Source organism: Chaetodon auriga, chromosome 3 (genome assembly GCF_051107435.1).
Source record: "Chaetodon auriga isolate fChaAug3 chromosome 3, fChaAug3.hap1, whole genome shotgun sequence".
NCBI lineage: Eukaryota > Metazoa > Chordata > Actinopteri > Chaetodontiformes > Chaetodontidae > Chaetodon > Chaetodon auriga.
Window position 1 is genome coordinate 16,439,198 of NC_135076.1, and position 15,124 is coordinate 16,454,321.

A 15,124-nucleotide genomic window follows, 5' to 3' on the forward strand; every position below is an offset into this window, starting at 1 on the left:
GCTTGTAGTTTACAGCGTGTAGACTGTGATAAAATATAGTAAGGTAAAATGTGAAAACAAAGAGATGCAAGGTATAGATTGTATGATACAAGGACAAAAATACAAAAGGAAGTGAATCCAGTAACTGTTTTTGCAGGCATGAAACACACAATTCAAGATGTAAACCGGAGTCAAAACGAACAAAAAAGAACAGCAAGTTTCAGAAGATGATTGATGACAGAACATCAGAATCTGTGAAATCAATTTTCCTCTCTTACAGACAGATTCAGGTTAATTTATCACTAACTTGTGCCAGCAGTGCCTACAAATTGAAGGATCTGGACTGGCACAAAAGATCTGGTGATAAAATTAAAAGTCCTATCTCAGAAAAAAAAAAAGAGTGAAAGAAAAGAAAAAACTATTAAACTACTTTTATCGTTGTTCCAATTTCACAGTTAGCAGGGATTTTAAAACTCCTGCGATGTGAGTCCTTCTTAACACACAGATCAAACAGCTACAGTTCACTGGGAAGCAACAGAGCTTGATTTTAACTTTCAGTACAGTAGGAAATGTCACAACCTGCATGTGTGTGGGGATACTGTGTTACAAGCTGAGCTCAGATCAAGATCTCTTATGAAAACATCTGCTGAGCACTTTAACTACACTCAAATCCCCCGATGGCGTTTGTGTGTTCAGCTATTACGAGTGTGGTCACCTCTCTGCTCTGAGTTCAGCAGTTTGGTGACTTTACGTCCAAACATGGAGCCGTATGAAATCAAACCCACAGATAAACAATGGAAACACAAAGAGAGGATGAATAGCGAGGACTCTGCAGGAAGTCTTACGGCTTGCCAGAACTCTAACTGTGCACAACTCAGCAAAACACAAAGATGGAGAATCATCTCCGTGTCTTGTTGTGTGTCAAACCACTTCGTTGTAAATGAGCAGACCTTGAGTTTGGATCCAAACCAGACGTCATGCTTAAATGGCAGATGTCTCAGACCACTGAACCACTAGGACGCCTTGCCTTTCCAGGATTTTGTTGATCTCTAAAGCTTCCAATACCACATTTTGTATGACCTCAACATCAAAAACTCAGTATCAATATATGTCTAAACAGACTCGCTGACGCAGCTTGAAAAGAAATCTTTCCATCATTGAGACCAAAAATAACACATTCATTCATATATAAAAATCACTCAACACAAACGCTTCCTTTTCCTACTAAGCAGCTCCATTTGCTGTGGATGCCTTGCTCATAGGCAGGATCAAAAAATGTAAATGAAGAGGAGAGTATGAAGAATAAAACAGTACAAAACATAATTGAGATTAAATTGTGAAGGCTTTCAATGAGGTCACACTGATGACCAAAGACTAATGTCGCTTCAGTTTATCATGTTGCTTTAGTAGCTTATGCAAAATATGGTGCACATTATAGCACTAGCAACATATCAAATAGCACTACTTGAAATTTATGTGAATAAATGCAGTATGAGATGTGAATTTGTTGGTCTGTTCTGTACACAGGACATCTGTTGCATGTCTCCTTCCTCTGTGGCTCTTCCTGAGGTTTGTTCCATTTTTCCCCCTGTTTCAATGGTTTTTTGGGGGAGCTTTCCTTCCTCAAATTGGAGTGAGAGTGTTGTATAGATTGCAAAGCTCCCTGAGGCAAAATGTGACTTAGGGCTATATAAATAAAAATTGCCTTGACTTGACTTGAGTTTGGCTTGGAAATGACATGGCAATTAAATAAGGCAATTCGAGCTTTTTGGCTTAATTAATTGATGTTATCAGAGCAGTCATTTTGACTTGTTACAGTAGAAAAAACACTGGTGTTAGCAGTAACATTAACAATAGCTCCATCCTATTTGAGTGTCCCAGTAAGTCACGATAGTGTGACAGTGGCCCAGCATGAACAATACCAGGACCCTGGAAATGAAGCAGCTAAATCAGCCATCATTCATTTTATTATTTACACCTTTGCTTTTCCTACTGTGACATGTCAGAAAGCCCTGTGTGAAAAGGTCAGATAGGTTAAGTTCAGTTATTTCTGTATGCTTTTTACACACAGATTTATGCTCTGCATATATGGTTTCTTTCTATCTTTGTGGGTCAGAATGAATAGCTGCTGTAGAGTAGACGTAGAAAGGAGAGAGAGTATAAATCATTCATCTTCCAGTTTTTCACCGTTGGTTGAGGAACTTCAATTGTAAACAAGCCACTTCTCTAAACTTTCAGTTACTTCCTCCCTCCGGGGGGCAGGTTAGGTTGAGGTTGGTGGAAGTGTCGCGACATGAACATGTCTCTGTCAAATGCAAACTGTCACAGCTGTGCACTGGGAGAGCTCAGAGAGTAGCACAATGTGCTGGTTACTCTCAGTGTGTCTTCAGCTGGGGTTGCAACAATGTGGCCTGAAGCCATGTTCTGCTAAATATCATAGTTACATAATGCACACACACACACACACACACACACACACACACACACACACACACACGTGCCTCCATCACTTTTGGAGACATTATCTAAATTTACATTCAGTTCCTGGAGACTTACCCTAACCATAACCACCACTGGCCTAAACCTAATCTTAACACAAGTCTTCACTTTACATTATGGGGATTTGCTTTTTGTCCCAAAGGGAAAGGCAAAAGGGAAGGCCCCACAAAGTGAGTAATACATAACTAAGCACACACATACACACACACACACACACACACACACACACACACACACACACTCACACACACACAGATGCACAGATGCTCAGACCAAAAGCCTTATACAGAGTGTTTATCCTATCACAAATCTGAGATTATACATACAGAAACATATTGCCTGGCATGAACACTCATATTTATCTGCATGTGTGTGTGCAGAGATGAAAGCAGCACATGTTTTTTAATGCTCATTCGTCCTGTCATATGTTACATTGCTGCATTGACCTGTATACATTATGGTAAAACAAACTGACTAGCCTGATGTCTCTGCGGCTAACATTAGTCTACATTTACTACATGAGTAGCAGAGGGTTCATTATTAGCTGTCCGTTTCTTTATTTCATTTTTTTAATTATGATGTTTTGATTTCTGCAGGTGGGTTTTCATGCTAAATACCCAATTTTTCCTGTTTATTCTAAACAGCAACCTCCAGGGCTAAGTACTGAAGCCACTGGCGAAGTACTTTAAACTGTAGTTCCTCCTATGCTGAATACATGTAAATGCTCAGTCAGAACATATACCGCACTGTCATTATAGCCCAACTTCTCTCTTGAAAGAAAAAGTCAATTCTTTTTTCAGACAATGTTAATTTCTTGATATCTGACAGGACTTCTAGTCTACTGGTGTATTAAAAACATATTCTTTCACAGAGGACATATTAAGGCTATGTGGATGTGTTTATTTCATTGACAGGTGTCTCACCTTAGCTTCAGATCTGCAGTTTATTGGCATTTCATACAGTTTTAAATAAATCATAAGACTCCAAAAAGAATGCCAAGTATAGTTCAGCATAGTCTGTCTCCCATTCACTTTTGCTTAAACGTCAGTAACATGACACGAAATAGTCATTGGGAACACAAATCTGCTTAAAACCTGTTTAAAACAAAGAGAAAGGAAAAGGAAAGGAAAATGTGTGTGCTGAAGTCCGTCTGAGGATCTGGTTTGTATCTGCTTCGGCACATAACATTAGAGAAACAGGGACACGATCCATAAAGTTTTCACCACTTTTATCTCCCATTGCCTCGAGCCGAAGCTGTTATTTTACACAGAAACAAACATCACGCACACACAGACGGACACACAGGCTGACAGTCACTGCAAGCAGACATGACTAGAATCTCCTGTGTCTCATCACATCTCACAGTAACAGCCCGCATTGATATTTTTAACCATGATCTTTCCTCAGTCCTAACCAAGTGCACTTGATTTCCTAAACATATTTTAGTTGCCATGGCTCCACATTTAGGGAATATCCAAGTCAAAAACACTACACATTTCGCTGATATGTTCTATACTAATTGAACTAGTCTGATTTGTTGATACCCGGCCAAATTATATTTCCCCAAAATATATTTCACCAATGCAAACTGCTGCGTAATTTGTAGGAGCATGAACAAGGTCTAATCCAGGATGTAATCTCTTTCAGAGCTTTTCCAGGAATATTTCATCTTGCAGAGGTGGGTTAGCACACGTGTGAGGCAGCCTAGAAATCTTGTGATGACATTTTATTGATCTGTTCATTTCCCGCTGTGTCCAAAAACACATCCAATGAAACCCTGCTGCGCCCACGGCCAGCACCTCCTTGAAGATGGTCAAAAATAAGCCACACTCACCAAGGCCAAAAAGACCAAAAAGACCAAAAAGACCAAAAATACCATACCCTCTAAAGTTAATTACCTGTCACAATAATGCTTTTTAAATTTGGATTTTAGAGACTCAAAGTATTAAAGTCAACCTCGGTATGTTATACAGTGTCAGTGATACTCAGAAGTTAGTCTTAGTTGTGAAGAAGAACTTATGAATTGTGTCTGAATAGCTTTTGCTCTTTAAACTACATTCAGAGAAGGCTCTATTGTTACCGTCCTGCCTTCTGATAGGTCACTCAACACATAGATGGTGAATAGTGCAAAATGTGTTGGTTAAAAGGTGAATATTGGACTTCTGAACACACCGTTCAATCATGTGATGTTGGAGCACTTGGGTTATGCTGCAGAAAACATCCTTTTATGAAGAAGATGAAGAAGAATCTGTTGGTTTGGAGACAGCTGGCTTCTGTGCTTGGTATTTGAGATTTGAAGATAAAAACTACTCTTCTTTTTCAGATGAGAGTAATGAAATGCCAGTTTTCAAATGCCTGTAATTGATGTGAAACAGAAAACCTATTTGAAAACCAGGAAAATGTGATTGGAGAACATCCCCCGGTCTCCACTTAGAAATTGCGGTCTTTCAACAGCGGTGGAATCACTTAGCGTGTCCTCGTTTCTATTCTGCATGTAAATCAGAGCATCTCGTTAGTCAAACGCGGTCAGGGTATGGTAGCATTAGACATACATGCTCCCATGAGCTGCATGGGAAAACCATTTATAAGTGCTATAAATACCACAAGCTAGTCTATTTACCTCCGCAGAGACAGGTGAGGATTGGTGGTTTGAATTCATATCCTTGTTACCATAGCCCAGTTTGTCACGAGACCGCCTTCCCTGTGTGTGCTCCATTCACGTGATATTTAAGAGTAAGAGAAAGGTGAGGCAAGAAAAGGGCAGCATGTCCTCTGTCTCTATGGGAACACGCACACGCACACACACATGCGCACACACACATTCATATACTGCACATGTGCGCACAGGCACACACATCACGTGATAGGTGAATGACGACAAGGAGATGAAGGGAAGAAGCTCAGGCATTTTCTGAATATTGCAGATTTTCCCATTGACTAAAGCCATTACTCACAATAATGCGTTTTATTTAACAACATCATTGACAAATAATGGCAGCACTGAAAAGAACTGATCTGCTATGATTGATTATACCGTACCTGAAGCATTAAAATGTGTTTCTATTCATGCTTAACAAAGTGCAAAAGAGGCTTATGAACACTGGTGAAAAAGTGACTTTGACCTTTAGATGCAGTTAACAACCAATGCTTAATACATGTTAAGAAAAATACTGATTTGTTGGTTTCCTGTCTCGAAGTACCTCTGTTACATTCTACTGCTTACACCCAGCAGAAGCAGAAAAGGACTGTAACCAGCCTTAAGCTTTATCTGCTTTGGCAGGTGAGTGGCCTTCTGTTTCTAAAATGTGACTTCCTGCATGGTAAAACAGTAAAAGTGCCTCTTAAATTTCAGGAAACCACCAGCCAGTATTGGGACAGTAACGTCCTGTACCAGTTTGGGGAAAATAGCAACAGATTTGGGAAAAACTTAAATACACTTTCTTAGTCAGAACCACCTGTGTTCCTTTAAAAAAAAACAAAAAAAAAAAACCTTGTTTATGAAGATAACTAATATGCTAGCTGGCCACAAGCTGAGTGGGAGAGACCCCAGGGTGCTGAGGGAGAACAACAACAACAGAGAGAGGAAACATCTGCAGAGAGGGTCAGCAGCACATAGTGGAATTTCCGCCCATGCAGGATGACTCATTAAATCAGTTATTTCCCCAACTTAAAGAGTTAAAATCCAGTGGAGTGAATCCTTAAAAGTGATATTTTAACACAGTTTTTCTATGTTCTTTAAGACGACCGCCAAACACCTTCAGAAGCCGTTCATTCATTCATTCTGACCCTGAACAGCTTTCTAAAAATAATGTTGGTACATTGTGTTCATAGTGAATGTCCCAACACTTGACCTCACAAGCATAATATCACAATACTGATCAAACTTTATTTATTAATAAAAAAAAGGTGTAGATTCGCCAGAATAGCCAATTAAATTCGAACCATGGATAAACGAGGATATGCTGCTTTAATGGGTAATTTACAGCCAACAGATAAAATTTGTTCATATGCTGATCATAAATCAGAAGTGAGCTTTACAAAGCAGCAGGATAGCACTGTAGAACTGAAAAGCTGCTTGGTGTCTGAGGAATAACAACACATTCATTGGACTTTACTTTATGTGTTCAAGTGGCATCTACACAGTAGACACAAATAAATGTCACTAATCAATTATCTGGATCCAAGTACTGCTGTGTGTTATTGTTTCACTTGCCTTAACAACACGGGAAATAATAGTCGAAAAGTAGGGAAAGTAGCAGCAAAGCAGCTGTTCATGATTGAAGCTGCAATGCTGAGGTCTTTTGCTACTAAACATCAGACTTATTACTTTTTTTTTTTTTTTTTTTGACTGTGTTGAAGTGACCCCCAGTGTGAGCCAGAAGACAGACGTCAACAGACAGGTCAACCTTTGGTCAACTACTACGTCTGCTGAATTAAAGTCTGCTTTCCCCAGTTGCCAGCACTGTGTTTTTAACGTCACTGCGACTGGTTAAATGTTATTGAATTTATAGCAAATAGAGGACCAACCAAATTATTGAGGGTTTAGATCAGGTGAACATCCCAGTCTCAATACAAAGAGCTGTAGGTGCAGGAAATAATAGCAGAGTCACATTTAACATTAAAAGTATAGTTTGGTGTACAGTCACAGCTTCACTGCCTTTTTACACCACAACATAATAGCCTTTGTTAGAGGTGGTAATGTACTGTACAAATAATCCCACTGTTTGCTATTGTGGGTCAACAAAGACGAGGAAGTATGTTACCAGGGTTATCAAGTGGGCACCTGCCATCACGGCCGTTCAGGTGATTTAGGAAGATAAATGATAATGGTGACACATAATTTGACCAGACATTTCATCAATCATTTTTCCATCAGGTTGATGAATGTCATGAGCGGCACAGCAGATGTAGGTCAGTGTTGGAGAATGGAAGTATTGTTTGCTTTCTGCAGTATCTCTCCAGAAATCTGATTTATGGTGGACCCTACACAAATCAATGCACAGGACAAAGGCTTTCGGGAATGATGTTTACTGCAACATAACGTGTTCAATTCTGCAAAACAGTTGCAGGGTGATGTATCATTTCATTTAAAATAAAAAACTGGACTTCTGATGACATCTGTGACTCGTTTATTTTAAATTATGTTTCATAGGATGAACGTAAACATGGATTTACAGATTAACTCAAGCAAAGTTAGAATGCATACCTTGTGAGAAAATCTGAACGAGTGTTGCCACATAGTTGTCAATGCATCACCTGCACCTGCAACATTTGGTGGTTGGTGGCACTTGTTTATCATTGTAATCTACTCTTTAATGGTAGTTGAATTACTTCTTATATGCTTGGAGGACACACAAACACACAAAGACATGTAACTAAAGAGGAGCAGAGAAAAGTCATTACTCTTGAACATCTCTGTGTGTTTATGGGTGTTGTTCAGCACAGTAACAGTGGAAGCTCATAGAAGTGTATTTGTGAGTTGCACTTTCAAGGCCTCGTCCCATCTATTCATCCACCATTCACCTCCCTCACCCCTCCTTCATGTGGCCTACATATCTTCCCCATTCAGAGAATGAGAATCACACATGAGACGGGCATTGTGTCACATGACCTCATCTGTGTCCTCTGTATGCAGTCACCGTGGGTTGGTTTTCATTCTTACCTTCAAGACATTGAGACATCAACACATACTGGGCAGTAAAATGAGAAAAAAGGATGACAGTGAAGGTACTGATGAATGGAAGTCTTCATTCATCACAGTAGCAAATCAATAACTAGCAATGAAAAGAAATAATATGAAGATACATTGAGGGCATATCATACAATGACTTTTCTCCTAGGATAGGTGTTTTTTTCTGTTTTTTCTGTTTTTTTTTTTTTTTTTAATGTAGTCATCCCAAAGCAAACTGCAAAACAGTGATTTCTGGAAAAAAAACAAAAAAACAAAACTTTACTAATATTCACTATTGAACTATTTACACTATGCGCAGCCTCCTGTGACCAACAAGCACTTTTGGTGTCAAAGTAAATAATCTGTGTTGTCAGGTTGTAGATATACCTAAGATTGTGCTTTAAAATTATAATTTCTGTTGACAGTTCAATTCTTTGCAGTATTATTGGGGCTTGTGACCTACAGCTCAGGTAGGTGCACCTACACATGACACGCTCGAGTCCAATGGTACACATATCAAACGCACCCTTAGCGAGATGCGGGTTAAGTTGACAGTAGGCCTCCTCTTCAGGTTGGTGTCTTTGCTAGCTTTACCGTAAAAGCTGTGTTAAACGCTTACTGCGTGGTACCCATGGACGTTATCAGGATTAAAATTCAACTTTAGGGACCCAAAGTCGGATAATGAAGCGTTAGAGAAGCTTTGAAGAGGAATATTTGTCTTTGTCTTTGGCTCCGTGATGCGTTTGCTGCCAGCAGTCAGTGCGTAACGTTCTTCCTAACAGTCGTCCTGACACTGAAGATGGCGTTTTCCTCACGTTGGGGGGCGACATTTTCAGGATTTCCTCACCACTGAGGTACTGCTGGCTACTGCTTCATCTCACCCAGGTGAGTACATTATTTTCTGTTCGAGCAAATACACCTGTGGATTTCTCGGTACTGTTCTGCTGTGTTTTGTCAGTTTGTCAGTTTGGCTGTGGATTGTGCTAGTGGCTAACTTGGCTGTTATGTAGCTAGCTAGCTTAGTTAAATATTTGCTTCTTTCTTGGAATTTCTGAGTTTATTTTACTTTTGGTTGTTGTTTGGCAGGTGCCTTTTTATTCTCTCATTCTGTTGATTTCTGTCGTGGTGAAATTTGAATTTTATGCGCGGGTTTATCAATGTTATGGGCTTAATTGTTGAGCTTATTTTATCTAGTTGTTGCTGTTACTGTGTTGTTCTTACTGGCTCGGTGGACATTATGTATCTAGTAGATGGTGATATTTTATTTTGGCATTATGGAGCTGATTCGCACAATATCACAATTACACTACAACACAAAAATAAGTTTACATGGCGGATTGCTTTACTATTTTGTTTATTCTAATTGCATCTAACCAGGGTTCCTGTGCTCCAGTGATGACTTGTGCCTGGGATTTTCCTTATTTTTGCACTGGATTGCACCAAGCTGTGATTTTGGTGGTTTTAACAGTGTGAATTATTGGTGAATGATCACCTGGTGCATAGCTGACAATGTCTAGATGTCGTATCATATGAATAGCTGGGTGTATTTTATCCTTAACAATTGACTAGACAGTGTATTTCCTGCAGTTGTTGGAGGTGTTTTGCTTGGGGATGGCCTCAGAGCTGCTGGCCATCATATTGTACTGTAGAGTCCACATAACAGCTGGCGTCAGGCTCTGTATCTAATGTAGTTTTGTGAGGGGAATTTTATTATCGTCACTTCCAAGTCTCTGCTGTGCTGAATGGGAAATGACGAGGTCAGATATCTTGATGCCAAATATCAGCTCTGTACAGACTCAATTTCCTTTTTTCACGTGAGCTGGCTGACTGAAATAGTGATTGGAATTGATACCCTCTTAAAGTATTTCCGAATAGGGCTCTTCCAGTGATGATCATTTCCTCCTGACTATCTCCTGGAGCCAAGTCGTGTGTCACTTTGATTTCAGGGAGTGATAATTCCCTGTCAGGTTATAAAGGTCACTGTGGCAGAACCATAGATTTGAAGTCTAACCAGCCTGCACATACAGTATTAAGCTCCATTGCTTTGACCTGTAGTAATGTCTCTATACCACTCAAGCGGAAATACTTAGTCAATTAATCGACTAGTCAGTCAACACAAAATTAATCAGCAACTATTTTGATTAATATTCAATGTTTAACTGAGCAAATTTGGGTTTGTACCATTGTTCAGACAGAAAAGCCATCTGAATATGTCACCTTGGGCTATGGAAAGTTATAATAGGCATTTTCTCTATTTTGTGATATTTTATACTCAAAATAATCGAATTAAAAAAAATAATCTAATGGATATATTAAGGCAGTAACACATAATATGTTAAAGAATAAATAAATGTGTTTTTTAGTTAATGCATGGTTTGATCAATTTACATCCTCTAACTCCAATGAAGTGATAATAACACCAATAAACTACTTGAAGTCATGATTTGAAGCAGAAGGGATTATTTAAAACCTTTACTTTTCAGTCTCTCTTGCCTTTCAAACAAGAGGCTACATTTATTCAGGCAGTCCACTTTATTACATTCACACAGGGCTCCATCAGCCTTCACTCAAATTTGAAGCTGTGTTGAATGAGGCTTCCATTCCAGATCAATACAGCAGCTCTCAACAGGCTCACATTGACCAGACGGCACGATCTGGATGGCAGCGGTACTGATCGGCTCCTGCAGGATTTCAGACAAGGTCATCTTGCACATAAAAAAAGAAAAACGGCCTTCACTAAAGAGGCCAGAGCCAGCTCCCTTACTTACAACATCCATCCTCTCAGTGTTTGGCCTTCGGCAGATTTAGACCTTGTTCTCGTTCAAGGACTTCAAGACTGTCCGTAGTTATTAAATAGGACAAACAGTCACAGCTGGGTGTCCATGCTCACACACACATGCACGGATATATAGCCTTACACAGAGCTGGTTGTTTTTATAGTACACATTGTGTGTTGTGCTGCTGATAGAATGTGTACCATTGAGAAATATATTCATCATCCTAATCACTGTTGCCATATATGTGCATACTAAAGAACATGAGGCAGAACGGGGCCAGGCTAACACAGTTCTTCATCATCTAATTACTCTCTGTTACAAGCTATGAATAGTTTTCCCACAGTGAAGCCGTGTATCCATCTGTTTCAGCTGTGTCATGTGATGTTTGACTTTAGCACACTTTCTCCATCCATTCCTCTAATAAAGTGGCTGACGTAGAACATCATATCTTTACCATGACATCTCCCTTGCACATTATGTGGTGGCATGTCATTCCATCACCGCAGGAAACGGCATTAGCAGACCTTTAGAGGCTGCACGTTGCCACAGAGCAATCTCGTTCAATGCAGCTGATGGCATTTTCACGTGGCAGGTAGTCTGCTAATGGTGATCCTGATATGGTGTGAGTAAATGAGACAGCTGTGAAGAAAATAGGTTGGAAGCAGATTAGACAGACAGCAGCCTCAGCATCATCCGCTTGGCGCCCTAGTCTGAAAGCACCAAGCCAGGGTCAGAAAGATAGTCAAAAATAATCTGCAGCTGTGATGATTTTGCTGCACTGAGCTATATGATCTATAATGTTTAAGACATAAAAAGCTATTTATGAAAAAGAAATAATCCACATGATGCGCTTTATCCTGCCCAATCATAGCAAACATAATCATTTACTGCACTTACCACAGTTTTTGATATTCTCTTTTGTAAGCCCTGGCAGTTATAGTGTGTTAAATTTGGGCAAACTCCCTTCTGAAATGGTATAAATATTCTTAAACGTATCCACGTATCCAAACGCTTTTGCCTGTCTGTTATTATGAAGCAAAGAGGACAAACCTCATCTTACCAAGGTGAAACCAATAACCATTAATAGATTAATAGACCATTAATAGACAGAAAATTGGACAGCAATTTTTATAATGGATTAATCCAATAAATAATTTTGAAGCCAAAATGCCAAAACATTTACTGGTTCTAACTTCCTAAATTTGCTGGTTTTCTAAGTCTTCTGTGGTGCTACATTGAATAACTTTGGCTTTTGGACTGTTGTTCAGTCTGGGAAAATGTGATACAGACCAAACAATTAATTGAATAATTGAGAAAAATGATTAGCAGATGATAATCTAAAGCACTGTTGCAGCCTCACACTGCACAGCCAAAATAAAAAAAATGTTTTGACAAGTTAACCTTGAGAAATGCAACAAAACACATTTTCAAACTTCTGAACTTTTGCAAGACTTCTTGTATGTGGCTGCTCATGAGCAGACACATGCACGCACCGCTGTTTGATCCAACATTTACTTATTAAGAACACCCATCACCTTATGGCTTCTTGAAAATCTTATGACTTCTGAAATCTCTTGCCCACTTGAGAGAGATAATAACATGAAAGTGAACTCACCCTGCAGGGATTAAGAAGTTCTATCAGTCAGAGCCAGGCTACCTGTCCGCCCTCCTAAGAGAGCTACAACCGCAGGACGAACCTTATTAAGGTGGAAATAACTCAAGTGGATTGGAGCCGTGATACAGAGGATCTAGCAGTTCAGTTTGGCTCACCAAGAAGCCTGTGAGGTCATTTTGAGCGTACATGATTTCACAGACCAGTAATTCATGTGCTTTTTAGCCATAAGGAAATTTAGCTCCTCCATGATAAAAGAGCTATTTGGCATTTCGCCATATGATGCAGATAACCTCTAAAGTGGAGGAGAAGTTGAGTGAAGTTCTCGTCTCTTCGAGGTGCCAAGTTTAAAGAATTGAAGTGTAAAAATAAAGATAAAAAGTTCACAATAGTTAGAGCTTTTAAAGTGTTTTATTTTCATTTCCAGGATGGACTCCAAAAACAAAACTTGTTCAGGTCTAGCATCAGTTTTATTTTATTTCTAGTTTTGTTTTGTTTTGCATTTTCTACATACAGAGGTGAAATATAGCCCTCCAACAAAGGCACTTTTTAAATGTCCAAACAAAGATCATGCCCTCCACAGTAAACCAGTCATGCAAATATTTTTTGGGACCCAAGGTCAGATTAAGAGGACACATTAAATCCACATGAAATAACCCACAAGAAATCACTGCATTTTCGCTATATTTAGGACCAGCACTTGCTCCAGTTGCAAAACACAGTGGAGAAGGGGTGGCATGTTTAGTTTCTGTGTAATGTTCAGTCAGTCATTTTGTGTTTATCGTAGGCCTGTCCATGAGGGCAAGACAGCATTTACTGTAAATTACATTGGTTCAATTGATATTTTTCAAAGTTGTAACTGTATTAACACATTCAGCAGTGCACAGGGGCGGGGCTCATTGACAGGCAAGCCAGGCAGTTGCTTGGAGCCCCCGGCCACTAGGGGGGCCCGGGCCACTTAATTACAACAACAATTATTGATAGGCCTGGGCTTTCAGGGACCTCTGTTGATCCCTGGACCTGACTTTGACAACCAGTAATCTATTTTTTCAATATTCATCTCAAATCTCCCAGAAATTGTGCATTTATGTGTGCAAAAAAACTAATTTTTGCAGCGTGCACGGGTGGGGTGGGGGCCCCAGGGATTTCTTGTTGGAGTCCCAAGAGACCCTAGCAATGCCACTGGCAGTGCAGACTGTGCACTAACATTAGGATCGTGAATATTTCAAGGTTTTATTTTCTCTTTCTAAGCCCCATGGGATGGGCTTGCTGACCAATAATTTTTGTTGGAAATGTCAGCCCACAAACAGGAACATGTTCATGTGATGTGGGAGTGTAAAACTTGTTTGCCTATTTTGGGAAAAAGGACTACAATACATGGGATACAGGGAAGTGGTTGGGTTCAGTGGTCAAGACTGTGCCTTCTGGGGGACCACACCAAATTGACCAATATTTTGTGGCACTGAATTGCTTCCATCCTTTTGAGTATCAAAAAATACCTTCTCATTTGTTTCCAAATTTTGATATCTAAGAGGTAAATCTCATCAGTGTCAGTTAGCCAGTAAGCATGCTCAATGCTTTTACCAAGATCTAATAATGCTAGTGATAGGCTGTCTAACGTTACATGTCTTAGAGGCATGTGAGAAACACACTACGTTACAACCAGGAGACAAGGATCACTTTCTTTTTTTTTTTTTTTTTTGTTTTTAATGCAAGATTATCAGCACAAGTAACTAAGTGCAAGTAGCTTGTGAAGACCATCCATCTGTAGTTATTGAGATGCACCCTGCTTCTTTGAGGCTCTGTGTCACTTAAGCTTTTGTCTCTCAGTACAGAGCTGTTATCTCTGTTTGGTTAAAGTGTGGCCTTGGTGGAATTGTATATTTTGGCTCCAGCATGTTTACTAACCTCCAAAATCCATCGTTGTCAATCACAGAAAATGGCAGTAAGTCTTTGGCTATATATTCACTGATGATCCTTGTTATTTCTTCAGCTCTTGGATTGAAGCAGGGCTCCAAATGCTTCTTTCAGGCTGCTTGGCTGTAGCTCCTTTCCGCAGTATGTTGTTGTGATTGGAGCTTTTCTGGGTGGCAATGTGCCAAATGACTTCTCATGATGGGTTTCCCGAGGTGTAGTTTACCATTGCCTGGCAGTGTTTGCAAGTTGTTTTGCATTTGTCAGTTTCCTTTTTGCCATTGTCAGTTCTTCGAAAACCGAAATGTTGCCACACATCAGCTCTAAAAGTCGATGGAGCATCCTCAATCTTTCGTTCATCCATAATTTTCTCATTTCATTTTCTTGGTTTATTTTTAGTAGACTTCGGCTTGCACACAAAGGATGACGGGAGTCTGTCTTTTTGACTCCTCTGATTTCGCCCTCTGCTGTTTAAAAAAAAAAATAAAAAAAAATACAATTTTCGACAAGGAGCGGTAGTAACTAACCGTTACTACCATCATGGTAGATAGCGTCACAGTCCCACAATGGCATCGAGCCATCTTTCTACTGCAATATCGCAAGATTGAATGCATACCACATTGGATTAGGAAGACTACATGCTACAATGGCATGTTGCTGCCCTCTGCTCTT